Source organism: Hylobates moloch, unplaced genomic scaffold, assembly GCF_009828535.3.
Source record: "Hylobates moloch isolate HMO894 unplaced genomic scaffold, HMol_V3 SCAFFOLD_18, whole genome shotgun sequence".
NCBI classification, from domain to species: domain Eukaryota; kingdom Metazoa; phylum Chordata; class Mammalia; order Primates; family Hylobatidae; genus Hylobates; species Hylobates moloch.
This window is the reverse complement of record NW_026652293.1, coordinates 7,189,251-7,208,468: the sequence shown is the minus strand read 5'-3', so window position 1 is coordinate 7,208,468 and position 19,218 is coordinate 7,189,251.

The window sequence follows — 19,218 nt, the reverse complement described above, 5'->3', positions numbered from 1 at the left end:
TGGTACTTTTGGTGACTAAGAAACTGGATTATTTAAAACCTTAATTATCTCCTTTACTCCTGGTTTACAGAAGGCAATAAATATACAACTCCTTTAGATCCCTCTAACTCCTGCTGAATTTTCTTTCTTTTTTTCTAAGTCTGCATCCTATCTCTTGATTCCATTGCCTGAAGAAGCTGTGTGAAATTAGTCTGGTTATTGGTTTTCTTGTCAGATAGTGGCATCTTGATCTCTTCACTTGTCACACTAAATGCTGCTCATAACCCATCCTCTTCTTCTTTACTCATCACTGCTTTCTTCAAGGGAGTTCTTGAAACTGCCTCATCTACCTCATGATCTGCTAGTCGAGATAGTAACTCTTTGGAAGATTGGTAGTCTCTGAATTATCCAACGTCTGCTTCCCCGCATTAACCACATTGCATAGGTTTGGGAATTTTGCAGGTGCTAAATCTTCATGGCCAGGAAGACAAAACACCTTGAGAAATGGGAACATCTCTTCACTGTGTTCTTGGATCAGCCTTCTTTCAACTACCAAGAAATGCATGATTTCTCTGCCAACTCCAGGAAGTAGTACAGCACAATTGAATCCTTCTTCAGTGAATCTTTTCATCGTAACGTAGGGTGTAAAACCTCATATCTAGTCAAAAAACTCAAATCTACTTTTTCAGTAGATATGAGCTTACATTGACTTATGAATGGTTTTCCTGTAGGCCCAACAGTGTCATGACCCTCCAGTTGAAACAAAGCGTGAGTTATTTTTATATTGAATCCTTGAACTGCTAGGCAGGTAGATGTTTCCTTAAAGTCCAGAGCAGGATCCAAGTCAGATGAAGGAGGTGGCACACCTGGCTTAACTGCAGATCAGGGAGCATTGAACCTCTACAATTTGCTGCATTGGATTTCTGCATGAGTTTCTCACTGAATAGTAAATTAGAGAAAATGCTGCTTTTACTATTTTGCATTTTATATCAACATTAGCAGCCTGTTCCCACTCAGGTGCTGTCCAAGGCACATGTTTCCTTGGGATGTTTGGACAGAACGATCTGGCTTGATGTATTTCTTGGGCTCTGGTACCACATCATAGAGTTGGTTAAATGTAGCCAGCAGCAGTGTCAAGACAGTTGACGCTGTCTTCCAAGAGTGAATGCGTTGGCCTTTGGAACTGCTGCTAAAGCCTTGTGTGGGGTGGCGAGCACATCTTTAGGTGGCAGCAAGGCTATACCTGATTGACACAGATCTGCAGTCTCTAACACCATATTGCTGTTGTACTGAATTTTCTAACTTGGAGAAATTTAAGGATCTCCTGCATTATCTAGGCAGGCATATGTTGAGGTGGTTTTGCCAGTTGTTATCAGTGTCGAAGAACTGCTCCCGTAAGCAAACTGTGTTAAAAGGATTGTGTGTGCTCTATTTCTGTGTATCGAATGGACTATAAGGTTACTGAAACTGGGCTAAGTGAAAGTGTATAGACAACTCATTACACTGTAGACAGATTTTAGAAAGCTACAGGAAGGCAAACGGATGTTTCTGCCTCAATTTGGCAACCGAGAGAGTGATGCAGAGCAGAGTCGTTGAAGTTGGCATACCTGTCTTCTGCAGGCCAATTCAAGTTTGAGGAGAGTGGGCTGGTTAAAAACATGGTGCTCATCCACATGGATTTGAGGAAGTTTATGGGTGGGTTTCAAGCTTAGGGACAAGTTGTGGTTTTCAGAGGCAGTAACCCTATGCCACCTTATTGGCCACTGTTAAAAGTTTCACTTGGATCCCTGCCCAGCGATAGCAATGAGTGACTGAATTGGATCAGAGTTAGTACAGAAATTCAGACTGTCTGTTCCTCAGTTACTGGATTGTTCTTTAGCCATTTTTCTTCTAGTCATTTCAGTCAAACTGGTTAGGTTAGGTGACTTACTGAGTTCTAAATTGACAAAATTTAATTTCCAAGATGTTTCTGACACGGTGAGAATTGGGTTAGAATTTTTATTTCATTCCCCAAGTCATTTTTTTCTTTTTCTTTATTTTTTCTTTTTGAGACAGAGTCTCGCTCTGTCGTCCAGGCTGGAGTGGAGTGGCACAGTGTTGTCTCACTGCAGCCTCAACCTCCCAGGCTCAGGTGATTCTCCCATCTCAACCTCCACAGTAACTGGGACTACAGTCACGTGCTACCATGCCTGGCTAATTTTTTTTGTGTATCTGTAGAGAGGGGGTTTCACCATGTTGCTCGGGCTGGTCTTGAGCTCCTGGGCTCAGGTGATCCATGTGCCTTAGCCTCTCAAAGTGTTGGGATTATAGGCGTGAGCCACCGTGCCCAGCCTCATTTTTTCTTTCAATATGGAAAATTGGCTAATCCACCTAATACCTGCTCATCTTCTAGTATTCTATCCTACCATCTACCCTCAGAGTTATTGATGTACTCTTTCATCATGTGCTATCATGATTTCTCCTTAGATTAGAAAGTAAGCTGCAAATGGGTAGGCCTATGTCTTCATATTGTTCTGAATTAACAGATTTTGATGCCTGCTGATCATGTGCAGATGATGGAAGCTCATTTCCTTCCATGAACCAGGAGCATGCTCGCCTTTTCTTTTAAGTTGACCCACACAATCTCTGATGTCTTCTTTTTGGAAAAGGGTAATCAGATAAGGATTAAGGGCATTTTCTTCTGGTCCAGTGTTAGATACAGTTACCTTGATAATAATGAAAAAAAAAAAAAAAAGAATACCACCAAAACCTAACTATGATGTACGGATTCTGCTTCTGCCCCACAGGGGCTCCAAAAGAGTCTCGCCTGATCTTCCTTCCCAGACGAAGTTTGACTTATGACCATATTAGTATGCTTTATTCCTTGGTGTTTAAGGGAGTTGGGGCAGACAGGTTAGCTGGCTAATGTCATTACATTTTAGTTTTTGTGACATTTAATGTGTTAAGAAGGGGGCTTATTGCATAATCAAAAAAAGAACAATAAAAAATAAAAATTTCTACTGTGAAACTATTTCGATCCGTAGCAGCTGGTCATGTTAAAACACTTTCTGTTTTGCTTAATTCGTAACTAGGCATAATTAAAGTTAAATGCTAAATTTTGGGTAGCAGCTGATAAATGGTTCTAAGCTTTCCTGACAGAATACTCCTACTACTTTGGTGAATCATGGAAAACTCTTTCTCCTTTATTTTTAATTATTTCTTTTCCATCTGTTATTGATGTCATCAACACGGAAGTTGGAAAGGTGACAATGATTATTCTAGACTGCCTCTGTATGCTTTTTCTCCTCTGAGAATTAAAAATACGTACTTATACCTTGAGCCAGGTGGAATTGCCAGAACATGTTTTCTCCGTGTCCCCAGTCTAGATGACCAGTCTGCAGAGCGCTGTAACTTACTATGCGTAGAGCAGGGGCAGGCATTCATGCTATGGAAAACCTGGAGTCAGTACAAGTAAGGAGTAAGAAAAGGCCAGGGATTGGCAAATCAAAGAAGAGTTCTCCTCTGCCAGGGATTAGCCCTCTAGTTTTAAGTATATTTTTAATATCCCCATTTTAACATATCCCATTTTCACCTTCAACCTACACTTCCTGAAGCCCAGACTTTTAAAGAATTTACTTCCAGACCTGGCCTTCAGCCTAATATGATTAGGGTATTTTTCTGGGTGTCTGTCAAATTATGCTGGCTAATTTCAATGAGAAAAGATTTTAGAGTCACAGTGAACTCATCCATAAAAGGACTAAAAGCTCTCTCTGGTCCCTGAGATCCACAACCCCTGAGAGAAGCCAGAACTACAAATGCATCGTCTAGACTTTGAAGAAGCAGCGTATGATTCTTAATATAGCTCACCCACCGCTAAGTCAAGCCTAGACTCTAATATTTTTCTGTAACAGGAGAAGCCTCACTGACTGGAGACTAGAGTCTCACATCTTCTGCTACCACATGAATAGACTAAAAAGAAAGGAGAGTCCCGCATCAGGTCAAGTGGTGACCTGTGGCTATTTCAGCTCAGAATGTCAGCCTCTGAAGCATCAGGAGTGAATGACTTTGGTGTCATGGGATTCTGTCCATTGTCTGTCTGAGTCTGCTGACATGCTTCCTCTGGAAAGTGCAGTTTGGCATGGATGAGTCAGTGGTTTTTTATTTTGGGGTGTTTTTTAAAAAATAAAAATGAATTGCTTTGAGAATTTTTTAGCATCTCCTGATTGTTTCAAAACCAAGGCTGAGAACTGTTGCAGGCAGGAACTTGTGTGCCGTACTCTGAAGGAGGTGAGTACCAGTCACTGGGTAATTAGGGCTGTGAGGCGGGTACAGCCTCTCTCGCTTGATGACAATGATACAGAAAGAAAATTTTGGGAAGGGAAAAGGCTGCCCTGAGAAACAGCCTTACAGAGAGTCCACCAGTATTCCTCTTTTAGTACCAGAGCTTCTGTTCACAGTCTGGTTGTGAGCTCCAGCCTTGCTGTGAAGGAAAATGGGAAAACATGTAGAGTGCTCAGGGCTGACCATCTCCCAGGAACCCGAATCAGCAGCTCTCCCATTTACCCTCTTGGGGCCCAAGGTCAGCTTAAGGATGAAACCTGACATGCAACGTTAAGGAATATAGTTTATTTGGAAAGTTTGGGTGTTTTTCTTCGGCCCCGGCCTCAATCTGTGGGATAACTTTTAAAGCCTGAAGGAACTGAGTAAATGAAAGAGGAAAACAATGTTCTTAGGCGCTGTGGGCTTTGCTCCAGCCTGCTTCTGATCTGGCCCTGAGCCACAATTGCCCTGGCAACAGGAGCTAATTGGATACCTAACAGGGACTGCCTTCTGCCACCCTTGAGTTGTCCCCTAGATTGTTGTGGCACGAATACAGTTCACTCCAGCCTTAACCTCCCTGGCCTCAGGTGATCCCCTACTGCAGGCTCCCAAGTAGCTGGGACTACAGGCATGTATCACCATGCCCAGCTAATTTTATTTATTTATTTTTATGTTGAAGATGGAATTTCACTCTGTCGCCCAGGCTGGAGTGCAGTGGCACGATCTTGGCTCACTGCAGCCTCTGCCTCCCAGGTTAAGTGATTCTCCTGCCTCAGCCTCCCGAGTAGCTGGGACCACAGGCATGCGCCATCACACCCAGCTAATATTTTTTGTATTTTTGATAGAGACGGGGTTTCGCCATGTTGGCCAGGCTGGTTTTGAACTCCTGACGGGTAATCCGCCCACCTCGGCCTCCCAAAGTGTTGGGATTACAAGCGTGAGCCACCACGCCAGGCCAATTTTTTGTGTGCTTGTGCATTTTTTTTTTTTTTTTTTGGTAGAGATGGGGTTTCACCATGTTGGCCAGGCTGGTCTCGAACTCCTGGCCTCAAGCCATCTGCCCATCTCAGCCTCCCAAAGTGCTGGGATTATAGGCATGAGTCACTGTTCTCAGCTTTCCCTGGATTCTTGAACAGGGTTTCTGCCTTATGGGAGCCCAGCCTAAAGCTAGAAATGGACCTTCCCATACTCACATGGAGCAACTGCAGGTTGGAGACATTAACTGCTGCTAGCGGAATTATAGACCAGGCAGAATTTAAAAGAACATTCAGCTTGCAATATCGCTGTTAAAATTTACCCATGATTAGGCTGGGCACGGTGGTTCAAGCCTGTAATCCCAGCACTTTGGGAGGCCGAGGCGGTGGGTCACCTGAGGTCAGGAGTTCAAGACCAGCCTGGCCAACACAGTGAAACCCTGTCTCTACAAAAAATACAGAAGATTAGCCGGATGTGGTGGCACATACCTGTAATCCCAGCTACCTGGGAGGCTGAGGCAGGAGAATAGCTTGAACCCAGGAGGCGGAGGTTGCAGTGAGCTGAGGTTGCACTCCAGCCCGGGCAACAGTGGGAGACTCTGTCTCAAAAACAAAACAAAACAAAAACCCCATGATCAAAGGCACCACAAACCAGGATAATCCCATGGCTCTATTATGCCTTTTAAGACAAAAACTATCAGAGCTTAGAAAAGGCAGTGAAAATGGCGATGAGGTCTACTAGTGCATTGCCCATTACTTTTTACTTTCTAGGAAAGAATTTGTCAGTCCAAAGGCAGAAACGTAAAGTGACTGCAGCTAGTCTGTGCAGATGCTAAGGACTGACCTTGACCTTCCGGTAGAGTGAGCCTGGACATGATTTGACCTCTTTTTGCAGAGGCTGCCCAGCCCTGCCTTTGAATCTGGCTGTTGATGATCTCCTGATTGAGGAGCAGATCCAGGACACCCAATCTGAACCACTGCAGAGAATTCTTAATCATTTCCAGGGTGGAGCCCTGACCCAAGCTGCACTCACCTTTGCTGTTCTCAAGCATGTCTAGATAGGCCTTTGTTGGTGCACTGATTCTTTCACCAGTGACTTGAGTAACTGTTGTATGCAAAAAAAGCACCCTGATGGCATTTATCAAGGATAGGGAGTGTCAGCAGCATTGTTGACCATATGTTTAGAATCTAACAAAAGCTAGGCAATGGCTTTAGAGAAAACTTGCCAGCAAGTTATCTGCACTCTGTTCTGGTTTAAAATTTGTGTAACTCTGTAAGTGAATGGGATGGGGAGGGGAGATGGTTTCAGAAGAGAATGTTCTCTGAGTGCATAGTATAGAGTAAGCGGCTTGTGTCCTGAGCCAAAGGTGGAGGAGAAAAGATGGTAGGAATGAAAGGCATGGAAGACATGCTATCCAGTAGCAACTTGGCTCTCACCTCCCTCCGTTTCTGACCTTGAAGATGAAATGGGGTTACCCTTCAGGTTTCTCTGCCGTGATTTCAGATCAGGGGTTTGGCTTGTTCTGCTCCCTCATCAAACTGATTCTATCCCAGATTAGCCATCCTGAGGTCCGTGGGGGAGGAGGAACCAGCAGACCAGGCTTCCCTACCTCTCTCCCCCGATTCCCTCATTTCCCTCAACAAGTAGCAGGCTGTGTTGCTGTTTTCTCTGGTTGCTAAAACAACATTGCTTACTTCTGTCCCACCAACAATTCCAGCCAGAGACTGAGACTGAGGTGAATACACGAGATGAATTCAGAAACCTCATTCCTGAGATCTTTCACCCGAGTTTTTGAGCCAGTGTCCCACATTGTCCTGGTTCCATTCCCCTCTCAGCAAACACTCTTCATTCATCCCTTTTCCCCTTGGAACTGAAGTCACCAGCTGCTTTAAAATGCCAGCGAGATGTCCAGGCAAAGTGGCATGAGTGAGAGGGAGGAGGCTTCAGAGCTCTCTGGAGGACCAAGAAGCTCAATGGCCTACAGGTGCTTCCCCTCAATGCTGCTAAAATAATGAGGGGCAGGCGCTTCCGTGGTGGGTCTTCCTGCAGGCACAACTGTTTCCCAACCGCTGTGTCACACACGCTACTGCTACCCCTTCCTAGCCCAACCTGGTCTGGGGCAGCTGCATTTCAAAGAGAGGACTTCCTCTGTTCTTTATTTAGTCCCAGCCTTAAATTCTACTACATTCAGAAGGGGAGGCGCCGCTATCGCTGGGAAAGCCGGGCTGGGGCCGGAGGGAGACACAAGGCGGAGATTTCCCAGACCACAGAGTCGCAGTTGTAAAGTTAGAAACCTGGTAGGGAACAGCGGCGGGAGCCTCCTGGGTGGGAAATGTCCTACCTCCCCAACCCCTGCGGCTGCACTTTCACGGGGCTCCCCCAGGGGGCGCCAGGCCCCGCCTCCACCTTTCTCTGCCTTCTCTTCAGTCGCTCAGTAAATGCCCAGTGTACTCGGTGGGCCAAGCGCTGTGCTGGATCTATTCAAACATAACACACATATTTAGTGGAAGGTCAAACATGTAAAGAATTGAAGTACAATGAGCTACATATGATGGTAGACATGAACTAGTGCCCTAGCCAAGTGTTCCTCAAAAGACCCGTTCGGACGAAGCGTCCCTCACTAGCCATGACCATTTACTTCTCTGTTTCCCTGATTTCTACCCTGGCCACCGCCCCGCAGCACCAGTGACCACCCACTATCTCCAGTGCCTTCTGCCTCAGAGATTGCGAATGAATGGTGCCCATGCTCTTCCCAGCTGAAGAAGTGGGAGGCAGAGTCCCCAGCTGGAGCGACCAAACACCCGTCCCTTTAGTTCACAGCAGAGCCAGCGTTTATGACCAGACCCCTCCCTGCTGCGACCAGCCCCACCCCGCCCCCACTGCCGTGTTTACAGCGCCTTTTCAGCAGTCCCCATCCCACTCCCCAAAGCTGCCAAATGGGTTTATTTTTACCTACTGGGTTGGAAAAGGGGCAAAGGCTGAGGCTGGGGCAGTTCTGTGGCGCCAGCTGGGGCTTAAATACAATGAGAAAGTCCCACCCTGCCAGCTCTGCGTGAAGAGAACCCAGTAGGAAATAAATAGCGCTGTGTGCCCTGCCTGGATGCCTGGCCTGCATATGTCTGCCTGGACTCCAGCCCGTCACATGAGCCGAGGCGGGTTAAAAAGAGAGCTCGGGTGATCTCCCAGCTCAGGTATCTGTCCTGGCATGAGGAGCTGTGGGGTGAGGGTGCCAGCTCTTCTTTACAGGGCCTGGTGGACAGGGAGGCCCAGTGGGCAGGGGCAATTCGGGCCAGGGAGGGAGTGGGCCAGGAAGGGAGCTGGACAGGCAGACTTTGCCCCAGTGTGAGTCCGCCTCCAGCTATCAGCCTCCAGCTGTGGGCACTGGGAAGGGGTGATAACGTTTGTAAGGACACTGTGACTGCCTAACGTTGATAAGGGCAGATGACTGGAAGGGAGAAAAAGCTCGGCAGAAGTTCCGGGACTAAATCTTGATTTGGCAAAAGCCATTGTTTCCGTCACACACACACACACACACACACACACACACACACACACACACACGCACCACTGCATATCTTTTTCTTTCCCATAGCTTTGACCCCCTTCATACATTCCTGCCCCCTCCTCCACCCCTTCCAGCTCAGAATGCTAGCATCTGCCTATCTCCAGCAACACAGACACTCTCCCTCCTCCCACGCCTCTCTCCTGGGACTCAGGCCTGTGGCTGCTTCTCCTTTCTAGGCCTCAGTTTCCCCTTAGGCAGCATGTCTCAGATCCCACTCCCAGGGCCCTCTAGGCAATTTAGGCCAGGAGACAGCGGGAGGCTCCTGGGAGAAGTTTCACTTCTTTTTACTGAAGTTCCAGAACTAGGTTAAAGGATTCAGCAAGCTGAAGACCTCCCTGTTCAGATCTGAGTTCCCTGAGATGTTGGGGGACCTTGAGTCAAGAGGCTCATTTGCTCAGATATTCTTGGTGAGGAAAGTACCACATATATTGTGGTTGGACCAGTGCAACCCCCACAACACCTGTTCATTGCAGTGAGTTGGCGGGATGGGGGTGTCTAGGGATCCTGAAGGGACAGAAAACTTGCTCTGTGGGATGATACAGTGCTGTGGAATGGGGAGGTGGAGGGAACAGGAGTTGTCGTAGGCCCCAAGATGCCTGAACTCCAGGATCCTGAGCTAGAGCGATGGCCATGGCATGGGCAGGCAGGACACATTCAATAGCTCTCAACTAGATAATAGTTTTTGTTTTGTTTTGTTTGTTTTTTGAGATGGAATTATGCTTTTGTTGCCCAGGCTGGAGTACAACGGCACGATTTTGGCTCACTGTGACCTCTGCCTCCCGGGTTCAAGGATTCTCCTGCCTCAGCCTCCCAAGTAGCTGGGATTCAAGCATGCACCACCACGCCTGGCTAATTTTTTGTATTTTTAGTAGAGACGGGGTTTTCACCATGTGGGCCAGGCTGGTCTCGAACTCCTGACCTCAAGTGATCTGCCTGCCTTGGCCTCCCAAAGTGCTGGGATTACAGGCGTGAGCCACCATACCCGGCCAATAGATTTTTTTCAAGAGAGAAATTGTCCCTCCTCTGTAAAAAACCAACTGCAAGTTTGCATATCTAATTGGTCTAGAAAAACACTGGACATATAGGGAGGGAAACCAGTATCATTTGTAATTTCAAGGACTATTCTGGAACTCCAAACTCCATGGTTAATCCTAACATTGGGGACAAATGCCCATTTTCTCTGGTTGGGAAATTTAAGGAACCAAGATGGAACTGGGCCATATGCAGAAGCATCTGACTTCCTGGAATATAATCAACAAATGTGATTCTGAGCCAAGTTGGGATCAATGCACCAATGCCAAGCAGGCATCTGGGGAGCCCTGACAACATGGAGCTAGATGTGGGGGTCAGAGACATTCCTGAGGGTACTGTATCTAATCCCCCTCAAGGTAGGATAACTGGGTAGTCTAAAGAAGACGCCATTTTTAAAATGTGGGCAGCGTTTCAGGACTACTAAGGGACAGTGAAGTACACCCAGGATAGCCACATGGGGCAGAAGGAAGGGAGTGGTTGCTGGAATCTTAGCAAGCAACAGCCATGGATGAGGCTGTAGGAGAGAGCTGCCTGCCCGACAGAAGCTGTGGCTGTTGGTAGAGGATGGCAGGCACTGCAACCTCTGGACAGTGGGGAGAAACCACGGGAATAAATGTGCTGGCCTCATCCTAGTGCCAGCTTATCTTACTCTTGTGCCTCCCATTGGCCTAACTTAATCGGAAGCCACGTCTGGTTGGCACAGTCAAAAAATGCCATCCTTGGCCAGGCGCGGTGGCTCATACCTGCGGTGCCAGCACTTTGGGAGGCCAAGGCGTGAGGATCACTTGAGCCCATGAGTTCAAGACCAGCCTGGGCCCCATCTCTTAAAAAAAAAAAAAATGCCATCCTCGTGGCACACAGAGTGGAAGGGTGGAGAGTGGATCCAGAGGGGCGAAGAGTATATATAGCAAATCTCTATGATCCTAAGCAGGCAATTTCATCAGCATCAAGAAACTTTATTTATTTATTTTTTTACTGCCAGGCGCAGTGGCTCACACCTGTAATCCCAGCACTTTGGGAGGCCGAGGCGGGTGGATCATGAGGTTAAGAGATCGAGACCATCCTGGCCAACATGGTGAAACCCCATCTCTACTAAAAATACAAAAATTAGCTGGGCATGGTGGTGCGCACCTGTAGTCCCAGCTACTTTAGACTACAGGCACGCACCACCACGCCCAGCTAATTTTTTTGTTTGTTTGTTTTGGTAGATATGGGGTCTTGCTATGTTGCTCATGCTGATTTTGAACTTCTAGCCTCAAGCAATCCTCCCACCTTGGCCTCCCAAAGTGCTGGGATTAGTGAGCCACTGCACCCACCTGGCAGTAAACATTTTTTTGAGCACAAACCACGCACAGCAATTTTGCCGTGTACCAAGGATAAAACGCAGAAATGGATTTTCAGCAACCTGGTAGTCCAGCTGGGAGACAGAAGCAGGAGTGTTCAGGGGAGGCTTCATGGAAGAAGTGGGAATGTGAGATGGGGTGGAGAAGGGGATTGGAGGACAGGTGAGCAGAGCGCTGGGAGTACTTTCCTTCACTGTAGCAGAATGTCATTCAGCAACATGATCCACCCCGAGGTCAAGTTTCAGATCTCCCATCCCTGAGATTTTACATAATAGGCATGGCCAAAGATACCCATCTGACTGTAGCCATGTGACTCCACATATTATGTCTCACCTCACCTGGGAAGGATCAGTTTGCCTAAATGTCATTCCTGCTGGGTTCTCTGAACGACAGCTTTCTTCCAACTCCAAGAGTGATGTCCTAATTAATCAAGCAATCCATCAATAAAAATTCACCGGCCTCATAAGTAGAAGGCACTGGGAACTTGGGCTACACCTCTTCAGAGCACCTCTTCTTCTCAATGAACTCATATTCTAACAGAACAGAGATATGTAGAAATGATTAAAATGTGTTTGGTAGGAGGTGTAATGGAGGTATGAGCAAAGTTCTGGGAAAATGCAGTGGAGGGAGTGACTCATTCCTAGAGGTGTTAAAAAAAAGGCTTCAGAGAGGTAATATTGGCACTGCAACTCCATTAACGAGTAGGACTTGCTGGGCAGAGGAGGGAATTCCTGGCAGAGGACTTGAAATGTGTGGAAACAGCAAAAAGGTGAGAAAGAATGGTGAAAAATTAAGGGTGGCCAGAGCCTAGGATGGCAGTAATTGAGTCTAGTGGAAAAGCTGTGGGCTGGTTTAAAGGGAAGTTATAGCTCCAGTTAAGGAGTTCGCCAGTTAAGCAGACAAACAAGGAACCAAAGATGTTCTAACACAAGCGAGGGACATAATGAGCTTCTTTTTGGAAAGGCAATTTTCTAGGAGGAGATGACACTGCTCAAATACAAGCAATAGGACCTGAGACAGGGATCTGTTCCTCTGCTCCTCTCGGGGCCCCACCCCACATCCCACCTCCTCGCCTCCCCATCCCCATCTTTCTCCAGAGAACAGTTGTTATTTGAAATCTGTTACCATCCTGATTTTGCAACCAAAGAACAGGGCCAAATAAATGAGCTTATTTCCTCTTCTAGGACAATGTGGCTTGAACACCCAGGAGGACATTTCCCCTTCCTCCGGTTTTTACCCCATTCCCAAATTTGACGACCGAAAGAATGGGATGAAACTTTGAGTGGAACAGCCAGTCTGTGGGACTCAGGACCTGCCAATCCTAGAGGAACCAGCCAACCCCAGAGCTTGTCAGTCTCCCCAGGGCTCGTTCCACATTTTGTGACAATTCCCCCAGGTCTTAGCTGAAAAACACCAAAAAATAGGCCAGCTCTTTTCCATTTAATTAGCCATTCCTCCAAGGATGCCAGGTGGAATGAAGTACGAGCAGATGCATGGGGACAAGGAAAGGCGGGAGTAGGTGCTAAATGGGCTTCTGTGAGCCCAGGCTCACCTCTACCAAGGCTGCTTCTTAGAACAAGGAGCCTTGGTAGACGAAGGGGCTGCAGCCTTTGGCCTTTGGGCTTGCAAGCCAAGAGTCTCAGGCACTGGGCACGGAGGGGAGCCGGCATGGCCAGTGCGGAGGCCAGAAGGGTGGGAGCAGGTGCTGGAGCAGCCGTGCAGGGTCTCTAGGGCAGGAGGAACCGCTGCTTCCTCCGCAAGGGCGCATGCAGGGTCGCCTGGGGCTCACCCTCCCTAGTCCGGCTCCTGTTTCAGGGCTGTGGGCAGCCAACAGACCACACTGGCAGCCTTGTGACAGCAGCCAACTGAGGTGCTGGAGTCTATTTTTGGAGCTCTTAAGTGTAGGGGGAACTGCCAGCTGCCTGGGACCAGATGATCTCTGCAATGCCTTCCTTATCTAAAACAGGGTGATGGGTGATGCGTGCTAAGCAAATGCAGGCGGCACTCGGGCAAGGGAGAGAGAAAAAGACCTGTTAGAGCCCTGAGGGTCTCTCACCCTTAGCAAATACCTCCTTAGCGCTGCAGAGAGACCACCGATGTGGAGCAACTACGCCCCCTGGTGGTGAATATCGGGATAAGGTTACACAGGGGCAGCTTACTTGGTCCTCACTTGGTCTTGCAATTTCTCCCCTAAGTCTCCGAAAGGTGACTGGGAGCCTGCGGTGTGGGTCCAGGGCTGATTCCTTTTCTTTCTAGCTTCCTTCTTTTTCTCCTGTTTGCAGTTATGGTCCCTAGCCAGAGGCTTCCAACTTTATGGATCAACATGGCACAGTGGAGGAAGCATTGGCGCTGTGCCCTGACTCTGAGTTTGAATTTCTTTATTTAAGCCTAGCTGTTTCCATATCTGTAATTTGGAGATGATGCTAGAGGCACTGTCTGCCTCCCAAGGAGGCTGTGAGATCCAATGTGAACCACTAATCACAGACAAGGGAAGAGGGATGCTTCCTGGTCCCAGGACCCAGTTAGTTCCATTGCTGGCTAGGGTGGTCTTCCCCGTCAGAAGCCAGCATCACTGTCACCCATGCCTGGTCCTGAGATACCTCACAAGGCTCAGCCCCTCATGGCTGCTAGGATTCTTTCATTCTGGTCAGGAAGTCACCTTTCCAGCTGTCTAGGCTGATGGCCAGAGGAGGACGGGATGACATGGTGATTATGGCACTCAGGCTGGAAAGACATAGGGAGGAGTCGTGGGCCTATTTGTTGTTGTTGCCACTTAACGGTCTTATTATTGACATTTATTTTTAGGTATCTTACCGGACATTTCTTTTATGCACTGTGACTCTTTGTCTATTAGATGCTGGATTTTGTTGGTGAGACACAAGACAGAGAACAAATTCTTGTTCTCCCTAAGAGAGATACTTTGCCCATGCTTGTGACTCTCTTTCCACAGGTCAGTTAGTGGAGCTTTTGCTATAGCTTCTTTTCTTTTCTTTTTTGTACTGCTGGCTTAAAAACAAAAATGAACTGAGTTGTCTGAATGGTCTGAAAGGTCAATTCTTTGGGAGAAATGTTGCACTGTGTATTTAAAAGTTATTTTCAAGAGTTTTGCTAGGTGTACCTCAATTTTTTTATTGTGGCAAAATACAACATGGAAGTTACTATTTTAATGATTTTTACATGTGCAATTCATTGGCATTAAGTACATTAACAATGTTGTGCAACTATCACCATCATCTGTCTCTAGATTTTTTTCATCATCTCCAACGGAAACTCTGTACCGGGCTGCCACTATTAAAGAACCATCAAGAAACTATTAGCTTCTTTATGACTTAAGCCAGCCACTGCTAATGATCTTTTCAACTGCACGCATTCTCTCCTTCTGGTCTCCCTAGACTGGGCACAAGAGTAGTGGCTACTGTGTTCTGGCTCCTTCTCCAGGAGAATTAATCAGATAATACAGCAGAGAAGGGGGCTGGGGCTTCCTCAGTTTCCTGTAGTTGCTGAATTCTTTGGCAAGAGGGGTGCCTCCAGGGGTCCTGAATGTCTCTCCCCAAATCAGAACCAGAGCCAACCCATAGCTTAGCTCTGGGCCTGGTGTATAATGGGCACTTAATAAAGATTCTTTTGATAAGTGAATCTGGACAGATAGATTTGCCATCCCTGGAAAAGGAAACTTTATGGCTGCTCATAGTCACAATGAATTGACAAGGGCATGCACGTTGGGGTCAGAAAGATCTGGGTTCATGTGCTGGCCCTATTCCTTACTAAGTATGTGGCACATTTGTTGTTGTTGAGCCACAAAATAGGAATAACAATTCTTACCTTATGGTGTGCAGTTTGAATGAGACAATGTACATGAGGTACTTTACCTTAGAGTAGTAGAAGCTCCTTGATGTTAGTTCTGTCTCCCTTCCATCTACTAGAAAATCACACAGACGCATCTCCAGAAATGACTTTCTCTTCTCAATGCCAGTTCCTTTTCCTATTGCCTCACTTATTGTCAGTTCCTAAGAGTGAGAATCCTCCCTATTTTCTGAACTCTAACCTTAGCCCTTTCAAGTTAGGATTCTAATGCTGTTAAAATGTGAAAGGGTAATGATGCTTTCTTTGTATTTTGAAATTGAACCTCCTCAATTTCTATTTTATTGGATGGATTTGTATTTTCTTTTCTCTTCTGTCTCTTTTTTTTTGACATGGAGTCTCACTCTGTCCCCCAGGCTGGAGTACAGTGGTGCCACCTTGGGTCACTGCAACCTCCGCCTCCTGGGTTCAAGCGATTCTCTCACCTCAGCCTCCTGAGTAGTTGGGATTACAGGTGTGTGCCATTACACCCAGTTCATTTTTTTTTGGGACAGAGTCTCACTCTGTTGCCCAGGCTGGAGTGTAGTGGCACAATCTCAGCTCACTGCAACCTCTGCCTCCCAGGTTCAAGCGATTCTCTACCTCAGCCTCCCCAGTAGCTAGGACTACAGGTGCGTGCCACTACACCCAGCTAACTTTTGTATATTTAGTAGATACAGGGATTCACTATGTTGGCCAGGTTGGTCTTGAACTCCTGGCCTCAAGTGATCTGCCTGCCTCAGCCTCCCAAAGTGCTTGGATTACAGGTGTGAGCGACTGCGCCCTGCTATTTTTTTTGTATTTTTTAGTAGAGATGGGGTTTCGCCATTTTGACCAGGCTGATCTCGAACTCCTGACCTCAGGTCATCCACCTCGGCCTCCCAAAGTGCTGGGATTACAGGTGTGAGCCACTGCGCCTGGCCGGATTTGTGTTTTCTTATGCACATTATATATTCCCTTTCTCTCTTCCTGTGCCCTCACCCTCACCACCCACCCCTGCCTCCAATGCATAATCACTGGCACAAGCTGCTTCTCTCACCCACTAAACTGAAACTATCATGTCTTTTACTATTTCCAAATCCAAGAACTTGGCCACATTCCCCTGGGACAGAGGGCATAGTGCTTGTCATAGGCACTCAGGTTTTAATAATAGCCAGGAATTATCAATCATTCACAATGCCTCTTTCATCCACCCCTTCCTTCCAATTACTTGGCACATTTGTTTTTACCTCCAAATTCTAAGATAAAGGCATGGAGTAAATTATTTGTGGAAATTAAGTGAGCTGGCTAAGGTCTATGCCCTGTTGGATATATGCCTCTGTCTACCATGTGGAGTAGTTGGAAAAGTTAAAACCCAGAGGAAAGGAATGCGCTTCAATTTCAAACCAGTAAATAGACTCTGTCTACCATGTGGAGTAGTTGGAAAAGTTAAAACCCAGAGGAAAGGAATGCACTTCAATTTCAAACCAGTAAATATTCATTGGTGCTATGAATATTCAAGGCTTTGGGGCAATATGAGCTTATGAAATCTGCAAATCTGATGGCAGAGATCTTAAAATAGTATTTTAGAATAGTCTCTTAACTAATATCTCAGTCACCATTTGTCCCCTCCTCAATCTAATCTACACAACACTTACAGTTTATATAAATAGTGCTCATGACTTAGGGGTCAAGACTGTGAAGAGTCCCATGTACTCTAGGGAGTTCGGCCCATTTCTCTAGGCTCTGCAGAGCTATTCAAATATTTTTAAGCCCCCTGGAATCAAACGATCAGATCTACATTTTAAAAAATTATTGGGGTGATATTGGGAGAATGGATTGGAAGGGGGAAGACCAGAAGCAATCAGGGGGCTGGTGCCATAATCCAGATGGAAGCTGGTGATTGCCTGAAGCAGGGCAGTGGCATGGGAATGGAGAGAAGGGAACAGTGGGGAGGTGACATTAGCTGGAATCGTAATTGATTATTGGGGGCGAGAGACAGTGAGGAGTCAAGGTTGACTACCAGCGTCAGCCTTTGGCAACCAGATGGAGAGTGGTACCTTCTCTGAGTGGCAGGATGAAGGAGGGTGTATGTGTGTATGCATGGTGTAGATAGAGTCAGTTCTGTAGATATTGAATTTAAGCTGTCTGAAAATAGTAGTGAAAGTCCACTATGGGTATGAGTTTAAGAAAAGTATTTGGATTGAATTTGTAAATTTGGGGGTCACAGGTGTAGATTAGCTGGTAGTTGAAACCTGGGAAATTGTATAAAATGATTAGTAAAGATAGTCAAGGGAGGAGCCTTGGAAAAGCTCGACATTTTAGAGGGAGGTCGGGGAGAAGAGCAATTGAAGGAAACTGAGAAGAAGTGGGCAAGGATGTAGAAGTAGAATTCAGAGTGTGAGGTCCTGATAATCAAGGGGTCCGGTGCTACAAAGAGGCCCAGGACAGAGTTTTGAAGGAAGAAGGAAGGGTTGGGGCAAAGCGTGAAATTCAGCAGAGAGATCTAAACTGAGACGGTGAGCTAAGATAAGGAGATCGGAGGAGTGAGTGGCCGAGGCAAAAGCCGAATTTCAGAAGAGTTGAGTGCTCAGGGGTTGAAGAAGTGGAGACAGGAAGTGTAGTTAAATTGCTCCTTCAGTGAGTTTGCTAGGAAAAGAACAAGAGGAAACCAGGCAGGTGTCAGGAAGAGGCAGGACGGCAGGCAAGAAATACTTAAAGATGTTACAGACGGGAAAGTGTCACTTGAGTGGAAATGGACCAAATGCTGTTTCTTACTCAAAACCATCCCCCTCGCTTGTGGGGCCCCATGATGTGTCTGTAATCTCAGCACTTTGGGAGGTTCAGGCCGAAGGATCCCTTGAGCCCAGGAGTTTGAGTCCCAAGGGGCTGAGATTATAGGGGCTGAGATTTGAGTCCCAAGGGGCTGAGATTATACGAGTGAGCCACTGAGCCCAGCCAAGGCTTCAATTTTAAAAAAAATTTTACTTTTATTTTTTATTTCACCCTTGCCTCTTTTCTTGCTCTGTTGAATCACACCATGTGAAGATGTGAGACTTAGAGCTGTTGCAGCCGTCTTGCAACAACGAAATGATACGCTGAGCTGCATGGTGGAGCGGTCCTGTCTGCTGAGCACGACAAAGCAGAGGACGGTTAGACCTGGATCCTTGATGGAGCTTGAGGACTTTGTTGAGCTGCTGAACAACCCGAGATCACCTCCCTTTAGTCTTGTTAAGAAACTATTAGCATCTTTATGATTTAAGCCATTGCCAGTTGTCTTTTCAGCTGCATGCGTCCTAACTGATACAGGATGGTTCTCATATTCTGGATCCAAGGTAATTTAGGCTGGTTTTTAAATGAGATTAGGGTACCAGTAAGACTTTTTGAAATGTTGAGGTAAACCATCTTTGACTGTGGTTTCTTCCCTAAAGTAGCACTCAAGGCCATCATTCTTTAAAACAATACTGATTGTTTAAACAGACCAATTACTTTGCTGTGGGTAGTGAAGATTATGGAAGTCAGGCCTTTCTGCCTTTTTTGGTGGAAGCCAAGTCAAACTAGCCTTCCAAGCAAGAAACACCCATTAGTCCTCTCCACAGCTTCTCATGATTATTACCATGCCTTATTGATACATTGGGAAGTAAACCCTCCTAATCATTGCAATTGGCTACATTTTTATTGTAATATGAGATAAGACTTCGGATGTCATGCTTTTCTCTAGAATTTAAGACAAAGGAGCTCTCTAGACTGAGAGTTCAAAAGGCTGAGCTTTTGTCTAGAATGTGAGCCTGATGGTAAAGGAGAGATATTTGCAAGGGAGTCATTGCACGCGTACTCAGCAAGCACAGACTGCTTCTCTCGGGGCTACTGAGGAGGGCACAGGTGACTGGGAATGGAGTATCTGCCCTTGAGAAATTGACAACCTGGGAGAAAAAAAAGTCCTCAAAAGTGACGAATAAAAGCCCAAGTATAACAAGCATCATAAAGGATGGATTGGAAAAGCAGGGGATTGAAGGCAAGGAATCTACTTAGTGAGCTAGTGGAATATTCTAGGTGAGAGAAATCTAGGGCAGTGGCAGGGGAGATGGAAAAGAGGGCAGGATACAGGCGGCCTTGCTGAGATAGAGTCAGCAAGAATTGCCAGCTGATTAGATGTGGGATGCGAGGAGATGGGCGAATAAAAGGGCAAACCTCCTGAAACAACAA